The sequence below is a fragment of the Dermacentor andersoni genome, chromosome 9 (genome assembly GCF_023375885.2).
Source record: "Dermacentor andersoni chromosome 9, qqDerAnde1_hic_scaffold, whole genome shotgun sequence".
Lineage (NCBI taxonomy): Eukaryota > Metazoa > Arthropoda > Arachnida > Ixodida > Ixodidae > Dermacentor > Dermacentor andersoni.
The window spans coordinates 83,435,613-83,450,646 of record NC_092822.1 but is presented as its reverse complement, the minus strand read 5'-3'; positions in this window follow the sequence as shown (position 1 = coordinate 83,450,646).

Genomic DNA, 15,034 nt, shown 5'->3' with positions numbered 1-15,034 from the left:
TTCAAGCAGCATGTCAGCGGTGGGACATAGTACATAGACGCCGTCAGGAACAGATTGGAACGATACTAGAGTGTCGTATACATTGGCGACAGGGGACAGGCGGATGTTATCGGGAGAGCATAACTGCGGTTGTATTACGCTGGATTATTGCAGCCGCAGTGAAGTACAAGTTGAATGACACTGGGCGTGAAATCGAAGAGGTCTGACTGGGACGATAAAAAGCCTAAGCCGAGTAAAATGTCAAGGGCATTGTTCCCAAACTGCAAGCAAAACAGACATGCCCGGTAGGCGTTCCTCCGTCGGCGACGCGTAGGGTGCATGAAGCAGCGGGTGGGATAACTTTGTTCACGCGTCGGCGCAATTGGGCACTCATCAAGGGTACGTGCCCGCCAGTGTCAGTGAGTGCTGGGACACGGACGCCCATCAAAGTTCTCTGTAGTCGGCAGAGAGTCTTGGCCTCGAGTGGTCAACGCAGCCTCACCCCTCTGTCCTACCCACAGTGTTCGCGAGACAACCGTCGGGGCTGCATCGGGGACAGTGGTTGACAGGGACAATGGTCGAGGAGCTGGTGGCGAACGGGACTGGTGACGTCGTAATCACGACGAGGGACTGTTAAAAAGAGCACGAGCGTTATTGTTTGGCTGTTGTGGTGCCAATGAAGGCTGGTAACGATGTTCGCTCTGTTCGGGGCAATAATGACTGGTTAATGATGGTCGCAGAGGGGAGCAAACAGTACGGTTGTTACGGTTGTTACTATGCCGGCAGGCAAAACAGATTGGCCTATTGTCTGCGGTTCACCACTAGACTGGATTTTGTTAGCATGCAGGATACCGTGGACCAGTCGATGGACCTGGAGCATGAGAGCTGTAAAGCGGCTACGGCACATACAAAATAAACTCGAAGATTAGCGAGTTGCCCGTGGGCTATTGCGTGCACAATTGGTGCTGTAGGCAAGTTGTTCAGTACACTGGAGCGGCTAACAAGGGCTGCAGGAATCATCGCTTCAAGTTTTCGTCGCACTATCCGCGTCAGCTCATCTGACGGTCATGGTCGCTGCACTCAGAGCCTGTCCTCACAAGAGGATGTCGCAGCTGTGTTCGCAGTCGTGCCAACGGCATTGCAATGCGGCGGCTCTTGCCCTGCTCAAAGCGTTCGACATTCTTCTGATGTCCTCTACTGCTTCACAATTTTTGCACATCAGCAGGTTGAAAGCATCGTCAGCGATCGCCTTCAGTACCTTGTACCAAACCTTGTTTTACAGCCATATCGCTGTCGGCTGTATGGCACAGGATCAGCACGTCCTGAATGTACGATACATCTGATTCTGCGGACGTCTGGGCGCGGGCCTCTAGTTCTTTCATAGCGGTGTTGTTCCACCAAGTGGGATGGCTGAACAAGACCCTCAGCTTCTGTTTGCACGTATATCAGTCGTTAAGCTCTTCCTCGTGGTCGTCATACCGCACCTTCGCCGTGCTTTGTATGTAGAAGACCAAGCTGGCCAACATAATCGTCTGATCCCATTTGTCGTAGGCACTTACACGCTCACACGTAGCGATCCAGTCTTCCTCGTCGACGTGGTCGGATACGTTTCCGAATCGCGCAGCCAGCCCAAACGTCGCGGTTGTAGGCGTTGATCTGCGCCGCGCCATGTTCGGTCCTATTTCGTCCGTCATGCTGTCCCGTTCGAGGTGTAAACCACTGCGGAGCTCCGCTGTTTCTTGTCCGTACCCCACACCTCCACCAATTTGTTACGACGTAGAAGTGAGATAAAAAGGTCTATTTGCAAAATTTAAAATAGCAACAACGATCAATAGACAAGATGGCTGTCGAGACCGATTTTACCTCTACATGTCCAATCGTCTCCTGATTGACACCACTCTTGTTTGCGCCGTAACAATATTGTCAGCAAATACGCACCGGCCCTATCATGTACTGCTACTAGCAACAAAATCGCCAATGACCTCGAAAGCAACGATGTACCGCTAGTTCGAAACATGTATTCTAAACAAAGCTACAACATTTCATATAGGCTTGATAATTTGTATTCCACGTTACGCCAACGGAATTGGAGTATTTGTGCGTCAGTAGCAAAGGGATAAAAATTTTTGCCGCTTCCAACCTTATTGAGCATTTCAGATTTATACATTGTGCAGACGGGATGCAGATTTTCCCTTTATGATTGCTTCTCTCCACATTGCGGATATTCAGAACTATTAAGTCCAAGTCAAAGTCAAAGCCGCCATGTTAGCTCAGATGTTAGAGTGGCTGCCCCGGAAACGCGGTGGTGCGGGGCTTGGGGCCTGGGCGAACCTTTTTTTTCGAGGAAACCGTATGGGTTCCTCGAAAGTTGCTCGAAGTTGCTCGAAGTTGCTCGAATTGCTACGATTGGGTGGATGTCTCATTTTCTCTTTATTAATTACTTCTCCCCAGCTTGCGGGTTTCCGCATAACTATTACGTAGAGCTATAAACACGTTGACCTAAAATGCAATGATCCCAGACAAAAGTCCAGCGCAATGGCATCAATTAAGTACTAGTGTTGAGGTTTTTAATATGCCAACATATAACATGCGACTACAAAATCTTATAAATGGACAATACACCACTGCGAGGTACGAGGTAGCGCTGGATAGTCTTATTCCGACATCATCAGATGCTGCAATAATCGTGTCTTAATTTTCTATGAGGCGACAGATTGAGGAATGAGTGAACGTAGGCAAGCGTTAAAGGAAGCAGGACGGGAATGCATAGCGATAATAGAGACTACGAATCGCTTATACGTAAAAAAAACACTTCGCAGATTGTTTTTTTCATATATATACAATCCAGTTGTGAGCTCTTTTTCTAAGTGAGGGCGATAACATGATGTTTTCTTACGGAAACTTCAACAGTTGGAATTGTCGGTTGAGCGCAGCTGTCTTGGAGATGCAGTGGGCACTGTGAATTGCGAAGGTGTTGATCTCCTTCAATTTTGCGTAATTAGCCTGAAAGCACAGACATGTTTTATTATTATGCATCGACGGAATATTGTGCAGTGTTGAAACAACTAAATTGTAAACAACCAATGAACAGGCCTACATAAAATAATTTATTTATAATGCAGCTAGCACTCGCGTTTTTATGCCCCTAAATTCGCCTCCCCGCCTTAACCGTAAATATTATAACATAATACAAATGTCTATTTCGTATCAGACTATACAGCGAGTGTTCTGTGCCAGCACAAAATTGAAATGTCAGGTTTTATGGCCATTTTACGTTTTAGTGATACTCTTCATAATGAACGATCGCGTACAGTACTGGAGTGTAAGTGCTGTAACACGAGTAAAAGGTTCTCTGCGAGCTCCCTGGAATTGCTGAGAAGGGCCCTACTTTAATGTGATAGGACTGTAGCAATGACGAAGTACCCAAGGGATGTGACTAAGCTAGCCGTAATATCCGATCTTTGTGCAATCATGTTGCGTGTGCAGAGGGAATATAGTTGTACATTCTAGAACCTGCACGAGTGCAAGCGATGACGCAGGAATGTTCAACGAGTTATGCATAGCCCACGCGTCTCAGCATTAAATCAGAATTCGACTCGACGGCTGTGCTTGCCGCTATGTTTTTCGTGCTGTAGGCAGAAGTTCGCTAAATAACAAAATTCCCAGGTGTCTTTAGCTATCGCCTATCGCGAAGGCCAAAGCATTGTAGAGCGTACTGTAAGTCACACTAGTCCACTCTAATCCACCTTAATTCTCCTTCATACACCTTTATCAACTGTATTGCACTAAATTCACCCTAATCCACCTTAATACTCCTCGTTTCACCTTGATGCACCCTAATCTGCAATCCCTAATCCACCGTAATACACTCTAATTTGTTTTAATCATACTAGTCCACAATCCACCCTATTCCGCATTATCCTCTTTAATACTTTTAATCCGCCCCAATTTCAATCAATCCCTAATATCAATTTAATAGACCCCAATTAGTCATCAATCGTGAATTGGCTAATCATCATATCTCATCCACGGCTGGACATGCTTTGGTTTTCTTCTGAACTGCTATGGCTAAAGGGATTTTTTCTGTACCTTAAAACAAAGCTTTTTAAGGCTTTCGCCTTAAAAAGCTAACGCATTTTCAAGTGCAATATTCTCAACAATGTGACATCTCCAAACGCCATTCCGCGGTAGGCACGCTTGAAGGTGTCGCAATTTTCTCGAAGATTGCGTGCGCGACGGAAATAGTGTACTCTCTTGAACGTAGGTTAGTACCACCGATGACGCTGTAGTGAGCGATGACTTAAACAGGTGCATGTCAAAAATCGAAGACTGTGCGGCCCGCAATCGTTGCGACTTTTCCTTTATTTGTTTTGTGAGTGCTACTGCTTTGTCATCGACGTAATGTCGTAACGGTTAATAAGGTGAGTAGTGTACGTGTGAATGATAAGCCGTAGAAAGTGAGTTACCGTACACTGAATGTCAATCGTTTTCATTGCAAATCTAGCTAAAGACACTTGGGAAACTATTCCCGATGCCGTAACTGAAAGACTGAAATGTACTGCTAATATTAGTCCTTACCATTGTACTGATGGTACCGTTACCTACAAGGACTGGCGTCGTACTCGGATAGCACTGCTCGTACGGGTTGTGTGCCAGGCAGAGCTGCAAAAATCCCCGAACAATTTGTGAAACCTGGTACACTATCCTCAACCGTGAATTGTGCGTTTAATATTGAGTGGCACTTTTAGTATGGACATTAAGTCTATACATTCATTCATATATATATATATATATATATATATATATATATATATATATATATATATATATATATATATATATATATATACGCACACACACACACACACACACAAGAGACCGTTGCTTCGGACGCCTTCTCTCCGTCTGGCCCCCCTTTTCCTCACTCCCGCTGTGCGAGCGGGCGAGCCAATGTGCACATTCGCGAGCACTATTCTTTAGTTTTACTTTACATATTTTATCATGGCGGTGCGTTGCGTATGTTTCAATATCGCAAGAATAATTATTTTGCTGCAGACTGTTCAACACAATTTGTAGTCGTCTTAGTTGCTGGCTCAAGCTCAAACCCTGCCATTTTAGACCGGTACACAAACTTCTTTGACAGTCAAGTGTTAACATAACGGTAATTGTTCTTTTCTTTCCATAGGGATGGTGCGAATCGCACTAGGGGGCGACTTGGACGAAAACATGCATCATGCAGGTGAACAAAGAGATGGTATGTGCGAATTTGGAGATAAGGAATGGCATTATAATATCAGAACGGTAATCGTCTTTGTTAGATGCAATATCAGCCTGCCTGCTGCATAAAAGTCTCATAGGCAGCCATCTATCACATATCTGTAAAGCAATGAAAGATGAAAAAAAAAATGAAACGCTACCCGAATTTTTGACTTGGCTGTTTCTTTGTGGCTCTCACACCTCGGCTTTGGTGATTAGGTTAACTTTCGGTAAACAACGCATGAACCGAACTCGGAGGCAACTGTTTTTCAATAATTCACTGTTAAATTAGCTGTGTCAGGTAATTAGTGACGAAAATACTTCCGCTTTATATTTCCGGGTTCCCAGTAATTTCGCCAAAGTGGTGCTCACGTGGCGGGCCTACGATTCTGTGCTTCGGTGTGCGGTAATCATTGATTTCTAATTAATTCTTATTCCTAACACTACATTAACTGAACTTTTAGCTAGACTTATGCTCTGATATAGTATCCATAATAAAACCTGTGAATTTTGTACTAGACTATATTTTTCTATTTTTCTTATTTATATTGTATTTCATCCCCGGTCGCCTCAGCGATTTCTCTTGCGATTTCTTTTTCATTCTAATTTTTCCAGACACTCAAGTAACTCAACTTGTCACTAAGATAACTAATATTAATATATATCTATACCGAAACCCATGAATTTGTATTGTAATATTTTCTTATATATCTTCCGATTTATTTTCTATTTCATTCGCGGTCGCCCAGAAGGTCAACGGTAAGTGCTGCGCAAGAAACAAGAATGTCAGTCGATGCTCGTGCCACTAGAAAGACCAATAAACAGGAGCGTAACATGTATAAAAACATGCAGAGTTGTTACTTAATATCGAAACAAAGAAGAAAATTGTTATATTGCATGCAGCTAACGGCATATTACAGGCCTGTTTTGCTGTAAATCAGATTTATAAATGTAACGCTGATACGATTCACACGTACCTCAGTGCATACATTTATTTCTCATGGCACAAGCGATGTTCTAAAGGTACATTGTGCATTAATGAATGCCGTTTAAAATTTAGTTTAGAATGTACTTGCGCATGGATGTTAATGCGCTTGTAATAACTGGCCATCCACTGCTACATCTTTGTTTCGCCAGCGAAGAAATCGGACCTATTTGAATACGAGGGGTATTCAAATAGGTCCGATTTCTTCGCTGGCGAAACAAAGATGTAGCAGGGAAGGTCAAGCCATTTCAAATTTCCCCTCCCCTCTCTCATCACATATGATTGGACGATTTCTCTTCTACATACCATGTCGAAGGCATTAAAATTCTGAAGTCACAGTGTATTGTTGTTCGCGTTCCAAGAACGACTTTCTTGTTTCTTTTCTGCTTTTTTAACTGCTTTTAACGTTTCTGCCTCTTACAGCACACAATCCCTTCTCCAGAGAACGCAGTCTGCAGATGTGTAATATTCCCCCTTTCAAAACGTGTTGGCTTCTTTCTATTCGGAAATCCACATTTTCTCTGGATCATTATTTCTAGCTGCACTCTTCTGTCCGTGGAATGATTTCATTCTGTATAAGCCTATTCTGTAATATGTATAATTTATGGCGATTGCTTGGGTATTCTTTCTGAGGTACCTGTTTACGCTAGTAGTTTATTGTGTGTTGTGTTTTACATTCCATTTGCGGTCTCGTAGCTGTCAGTTTTTTTGTACATCAATATTGACGTCCTGTTGTTGAGCGTTATGAAGTTACTGCATAACGCTCAATAAATGCGTTTGCTAGCCGCTGCTTCTGTTTAAACTGAACACGCGTATTCGCGTCTTCTGTTTTGATTTGCGGCATTTTTGTTCATTTCGTTTCTCCATCAGAACACCATTATTCGAAGTTAAGCGATTGCATATCATCAATAAAAAATACTGGTGTCTTTTCAGCGCTCAACTCTGCCTAGTTGTTTTTGTTTGCGTACTAACATGATCCGCTATTCTGTAATACTCGGCTCATGCTATTAGACCAAGCTGTCTGCAGGTTTGGTAATAATTCTGTTCTATAATACCACTGTGAAACTCTTACCATCGCGTCATCCGTCTGGTCCTCCCAAGCACTGCACTTGTCTTGCTCACCTTCACGCGGATTTGTGGACTGCCATATAGCCGCTGTCAGTGAAAGGGCGACGGCGAGTGTGGTTTGACGTTTTACGGCGTTTAGATAACTCTGCAAGTGAGAAAAAAAATTACGATAGTACTTATAAAAAACGAAACGTACTGATAACAGATATAGAACTCTACGCAAGTAGGAACACTTAGCATATTGTGTTTTCTTAGTAGCTCTTAGTGCGTATGCTACTATGCTGTGTCAACACAATGACCTGCAATAGAAGCGCGTCTTGAACACATTTAGTGACACTTGCCCTAGGAATAAATATCGTCTAGATCATTGGAGAACACATCTAAAACCTTATTTCTTGGATGTTTTATATGCACCCGTGCTAGTACATATGCGAGGACAGTTCGCAGGCGCCGTTAATTATGTGAAGCTTCCAGAAGCCCACATGTAGGATTTTTTCCTAATAATTTAATTATTGTTCATTGTTTGGAGCTTGCTCTTTTCTGTGAATTCTACCAACGTCTCTCTTCTAGTGTTGTTGTCAGCGTTCGACGTTGTCGTACTCCTGGATGCTGGGTGTATTGATTCACCATTATCTGGTGTGAAAGGCGCAATCTGATGTGACGTAAAATAGTGGCATTTTTTCTGCATAAACATTGTTGGAAGTGGTGCCCTGTGTGTGTGTTTTTCTCCTTGTCCATCGTTATCTTCCCGCCTTTCACGTTATCATCGGAAGTATTACAAGTCGTAATCAAACGTTTCGAAGCCGATGAGATTTTTATCAATCCTTAACTGTCCATATCACCCTTACCGGACATGTTCCGACCCTTCAACTCTTAGCGGTCAATATCAGCCTTATCGGGCGTCGTCCAACCCTTATCGGTCCCTTTTGCGACTATTGTAACCCTTATCGCTCTTTAGCAGCTTATCTATACGCGTCGAACGATTATGAACCGTGATGAAACCCATATAATCCGTCATCACTACTTATCCTGATCGACGCGAAGCGCATGAACCCTGAGAGATTGGTTGCAGTTCAGTCGACGAACGCCGCAATGAAAGGCGCTTCCCGCGACCACCGACACGTTGGTGATGTGGAGTGTTTGGAACAAATTTTCGAACACCGCATATTTCCCAATGTGTGCCAGCTTTAAGTCGGCTGTACATGTTGTCCTAGAGATGTATTTTATTAAACAATTACTATATCTTTCAACAAGGCCTTCAGAAAAGCTGTTCTCCCTTGGCATTCATTTTGTACCGCCGGGAACGTTGGAACTTATTCAGTTCTTTTTTTTTTATTAAGCGCATCATGGTAGAGTTCCGGATGGACAAGCAGATTAACGGACGATTTCCTCGGTGAGTCACCTCAGAATCTTCCCGCATTAAAAGAACGAGTTCATGAAAAAAACGCGCAAGGCTCGCCTAAACGTTTTGGCCTTTGCGTTTCAATGAAGCGATGAGAAGCCCTTATTACGCAAACCATCATCTTATGCGAAAGAGAAAACGACTGTTGGCGTAAGCTTCCGAACTGAAAAGAGCGAAAAGGCTGGAAACATCTCGGGACCATCCACAGCTCAATTGTAGCCGGAAAAACAGATGCCGTAAATTCCTTATACACTACCATCCCGACTGTAATTTGAGGACCACGCGGCCACCGCAAGGCTAGAGGCCTTAGGCATGCATAACACGATCGAGAAGCTCTTAGACGCTCACCACACAGCCCAAGTCCACCGTCTCTCGCGAACCCCGGCTGGCCGCACAGTCCTCCGGAAGCTTAGTCTCGCGGCTATCCCCGAGGGGATAGAGTACATTACGATCCCGCGAAAGGTCAGGGGGCATATTTATGCCCCACCTCTACCCCGCAACATGGACCCCGAGTTCCATCAGGGCCGTCGGCAGGCCCGTAGTGAAGCCATTTGGCGACGCTACGGCTCGCAAGATGGAGTGCTCTACACAGACGCAGCCAGACACCCTCCGGGCGACCTCATGACCGCGGTGGTAGCGGATCACAACGGAGGACTGATAGAACATACAACAATCACGGCTGGCCGAGTGGTGGAAGCGGAGGAAACCGCGATGGCCATGGCCATGCATGCGGAAGCGACTACCGTCATCAGCGACAGCAAGCAGGCCATCGGCAATTTCGTCCATGGTAGAATTTGCAAACAGGCGTACCATGTCCTCACACGACGCCCCCTAAGCGGCTTGAAAACCCTCGTGTGGACCCCCGCTCACGCGGCTGTGCCCGGCAACGCGTCGGCTCACAGTCTGGCTCGAGATCTCGCGCGCCGAGCCTCGTCCGCGGATGCGGACGGCGTGAATGAGGAGGAGAGACACGAGGAACCCTGCGAGGCTTAGTATGAAATAGCTCATCGGTATCGCTTGAGGCGTCGCGCGCTGCCACCACCGGCCAAGCAACTCGACAAAACGCAAGCGGTCGCATTTCGGCGACTTCAGACAAATACATACCCACACCCAAAATACATTAACAAAATCACAGGGGGCAGGGAAAGCGACAAATGTAGGCTCTGTTCAGAAACAGGAACACTAACACAAATAATGTGGGAATGCACCTCGCTCCCGTTCTCTCATCCCCCCGTCAGCAGCGAGACTGACTGGACAGCCTGGCTCAGTTCCGGGGACGTCGACCGACAACTTGAACTGGTGGACTGGGCGGAAAAGGCCAAGCAGGCCCAGGGCCTTACTTGAGCCCTAACCCTCAGCCACGTCCCTCTTTACCCTTCCCCCTTTCAAGAAAGTTTATCACCACCACCACCACCAAGTTCTATATCTACTGAAACTCTTAGGAAGTATTTTTACACTCCTAAAAATTTATTCCTATTATACAGTCAACTGCCAAAATTACGCACTGCATTCACGAATGCACGCCTGATTTATCATAACTCAAATTTTTGTTCCTGCACAAAACCTGGTGTCTCCAGAGGGCTCTGGAAACCCAAGGTCTCCAATAAAAATGCAAGAAAAATGAGTAATTCAACTGTGGACCTACAGCTCGTTTTGACATATATTCCAACACACTTGCAGCCGCGCTTAAGTGTGCTGACGACATTGCTTTTAGAGCAAGTGTTAGAATAATCGCAATAATTAGAGGGGCTACTGGCAGGTTATCAATGCATTTTTTATTAATAAACTTCACACGTATTTAAGAATAAAAACACACACACACTTCCATCCAAATGACATGACAAGCGCACACACATTCAGTTATTTATATTGTTGCTTGGGGCAACACACACTTCACAAACCTCAGCCAACTTCAAATCCTAAAAAGGCAGTGCTTCGGTTTTACTTTCACTGTAACCGCACTTTATTGCACCTTAAGGATTCCCATTCTTCATTAGTAATTGTCGCATATAAGTTATTGCACATATAAGCAGTGCATATATACATAGTAATTGTCGCATATAAATTATTGCACATATAAGCAGTGCTGCCTTCAAACAATTGGAATCACAAAAATTTCTATGTTCTTCGAGCTAGAAAACAGTCTTTAGTGCCCACTTCACAACCATAAGCAGCAAATAACCTTTTGAATTTATTCCCCATTCCATTAAACCATGACCCACAAGACATGTATTCAAGAACCACGTAAAGATTCATTTTATTCAAGAATTCTCCATCATCAAAACTGACTTTTGATATTACTTGAATATTGATTGTATTGTTAACTGGTACAGCTTGCTAAAAAATGTTTTTGCCATATTCTACTACACAGCTTTTAAAAGGCACAGTTGCCAAATTTTGGGCTCCCTGTGTAATAACATTACACGTACTTTTACGTAAAACTAACATCATTGATGAAGAAACTTGAAATTAGCGGACTTGTGATTCCAGATAGCGCCGTCTGTTGTCCTTGTTTCGTCTCATTTCTCCTCCTTAAGCGCTATCAAAACTTCCGCAGTCAATCCAACCCTTATCAATCCTTAACTGCCTTTATCAACCCTACCGGACACGATCCAAGCTTATCAACCCTTAAGTTCAATATCAACCTTATCGGCCGTCGTCTGATCCTTATCGGTCCTTTCTGCGACCAATGTAACCCTTGTCGCTCTTTAGCACCTTATCTGTACGCGTCGAACACTTTCCAGCCTTGATGCAACCCATATAACCCATCATCACTTCTCATCAACGCCAAGCGCGTGAACCCTGAGGGACCGAAGCAAGACTGCGAATAGAAGATACACAAGCGCTCGTCCTTGTGTATCTTCTATTCTTCGTCCCTGTTTGTTGCGCACAATAAGTTTCCTGAGGGACCGACACAGGTTTGCCTGCCATTTTTTTATACAATATTGCCACCATACAAGGGTGGTGAGCTCTCTCGACAGACAGCCAATCAAGCCCCATCAACTCACTCATGGAAAGTACTTACAAGCACATTGGCGTCATTCCAGGAAGCTGCTTCGCAGTCCAACCTTGTGATTACTTCGAGTCTGGAAGTAAAAATATTGTATCCCAATAAATCATTTAGGCCATGTCTCACGCGAGAAGTTGAACAACCTGCTTATTACTTTTAGAGTGCAGCTCTTAAGGGCCCCTGCTTGCGTTGAGATTAAGCGTGCCCTTTCGGCGTAACCTGGCGAACGCGGAGCAGAGCAGGTAATGAAAGAAGGCGATAGCGAAGAGAGCGCGAGGAGGAAGGTGAAAACGGAGGCTACCATGAAAGCGTGAGGCGAAAAGCGGAGGATGGTATTATGGTGAAAGAGCGAGGAGAAAATCGGTAGACTTGCGAGGAGAGCGTGAGGAGAAAAGCGGAGGGTCGCATAAAAAACCGTGGTCGCATAGTGGCTGAGGCGTTGGGCTGCAAAGCACGAGAACGCGGGATCGAATCCCGGCCACGGAGGCCGGATTTCGACCGGGTACTTAATGCACGTTAAAGAACCCCAGGTGGTCGAACTTATTCGGGAGTCCCACTCTACGGTGTGCCTCATGACCAGATCATTGGTTTACTCGAAACACCGCGGATACGCGGCGGTGCGCATCCGTGGTGTGTCGAGGCGGTGCTGGCAAATTTCAACTAGAAGAAAGCCGAAGAGAAAATTCCTAAGCGCACAGCCACAGGGCTAGACGAGGTTCCCGTTAGGCTGATTAATGAACTTGGACCGAAAAATAAGGAAGCTCTGGTGAAAACGAACACCAGACAGTTGGCGACAAAGTAGAACGAATTTATTAAGGTAAGGGGGAGAAAAATGAAATTCACTCGTATAGAGTTTAGTCTTTAAATAATAATTAGGTTGTTTTTTGTCTGTATTTTTGTGTCTGTGTGCGCGCGGGTGCGTTTCGTGTAAGTTTGGTTTTGCAGGATAGTCAAAGCGTCCTTTCGTGCCATGCAACCGGGTGAGACGTTACGCCTCTATAGCCTTTAAAAAGCTTGTAAACGGCAAGACTAATATGTATTAGTGGTTTTGCTGTGTGCGTTAGCGTGGCGATAGCGTGGCCACGTGGTTGAACACGTGTGAAAACGTGCGGTGCCTTAAGTCTCTGGGGTATTGATTGCTTTTGAAACATTGCTGAGAATTACAATTTAAGTATTTAGACCATCTGCGTATTGGTTTTGACAGAAGGCGCGTGGTGTGCAATACTATAGTATTATTGTATTTGCATTAGAAAAAGCCGTGCAATACATGACAAGAAATCAGGAAAAGCGGGCAGTAGGCGGGGAGTCCCTCAAAGCACATGAGGGGATGGATGAGAATGGAGAGGGAATCGAGTCAATCGGCACACAGTAATGTCGATACTAGGCTGAAGAAAATGGAGGCTTACCAGGAATTGAGCGCGAGGAGGAAGGCGAAAAAGGAGGCTACCGTGAAAGCGTGAGGCGAAAAGCGGAGGTTGATAGTATGGTGAAAGGGCGAGGAGAAAATCGGCAGACTTCCGAGGAGAGAGTCAGGAGAAAAGCGGAGGGAACCAGCCGTGGTCGCTTAGTGGCCGAGGCGTTGGGCTGCAAAGGTTGAAGAGCTCAAAAATGAGCTAAATAGCGAGCGTGATGCACGGAAGTTACTGGGAAAAAGCCTTCAAGCATGGAGAGAAAAAGCTGAACAGGGCCGCTATTGTGAACGAGAATGGCCGTGACAATGGAGCGCATTTGCATTACGAATAGTGTAAATACGCTAGGTGTAGAGTACGCAGGCATTTTTATTGCGTACCTTTTGCTTGCGGCATTTTTATAGCAATTGTCCCCATACTGTCTGCCTCAATATAGCTAAGAAAGCTAGACAGAAAGATATGTCGACAAGCATAAGTCTTCTATACGTGCAAATAATAATATAAGAATACTAAAAAGTAACAATAAAAGAGCAATAAAAGTTTCTGCTACTCCAGACCTCTGGCTTCATCTCTGTGAAGCATTAGGACCAGGAAGCGCAGCGCTATTACCTGCAGCGTTATTACGCTGCAGAATAGCCTTAACTTTCCTTTTCCTCTCAAGGACCGTTTCTCTCTCGCAGACCTTCCAATAAGCACTAACGTATCTATTGCACAATGAAAAAAATTTCAGGGACAATTAAAATGCTTCATAATGCTAATTTTTAGCGCAGCTGTATACGAGTTTTCATTTCGTGATATATTAAGGCATCACACAGGTGAATGCACTGAATGGCAGGGCCGCCATGCGCGTCGCAACGTTGCGCGGCCCGGCCATTCGGTGCAGTATCTGTGTATCCAGCTCTTGAAATGCGCAGAAACGTGAGCTGGTAAAGTTCCCCTGGCCCGTGTTTTGCTTGTCCATAGGTTTGTCTGAATTTGGTCATGCGGGTAGTCACGCAGGTCGCGCTGCGCTGGCCTGGTGCTGGGTTGTGATTTCGACACTCGTACTACTGACCTTTTACTGCATCGCTTTCCTCGCTGAAAATTCGAAACGCCCATTAAGACGAATGTGCAGCTCTAATGGCAGGCCCCCAAAACAAATTTCGCCCCTTTGAGATTAAAATGACATCACTTCTGTTTTTAGCGTCATCTTATTTTCTATTCAGCAGGAAGTGTTTTCTCATCCCACAGATGGCGCTAAGCCCCATGAACCACCGACGAACCGCCATGTTTTAAACGTATGGGCTTCAATGGAACCATTGCTAGAGGTATATTTTGAGAACTTTACGTCATGCTATCGCTCTACGTGCCTCTTAGCGGTTGTATTTAAGCTGTCTAATTGCCTGCGAAATTTAAGCGGAATTTCCACACGGACACAAGCAATATCGCGGTCATGCGACGTCGCTGTTCACGAACAAAGCACCCGCTGATATCCTCAGATATCAGTTCGTTAGATCGTCTACCAAAGGCCCGGCGTGTGTGCAGGACAGAGTGCGTGTACACCATCTACTAACCCTGCAAGTCCAAAAGCAAACGCTTGAGCTTGGTAGCAGAAGGAATAAACAAATGTCAACAGCAATCAGCGAAGCTCCGATTGTATATCGCCTCAGCTGTATACCGGCATGCCCGCGCACAATATGCTTCTTCGCACATCAGTTTCACTCACCTGAATAGCGCAATCTACCTGTTTACTGCGCATATACCACGGAGCATGACAGATTTCGCGATACTCTAAAAAAATACGAGCATGCGCGCCTGATCGCTGCGCTTGTTCCTTAAAACAAACACAATACAGCTGCGGCCATTACACCACTCGTCAAAAACCAGCATGATTGCACACAAAGCACAGGAATAACTGAAGAGATACCTGAGTGCACAATTTTTGC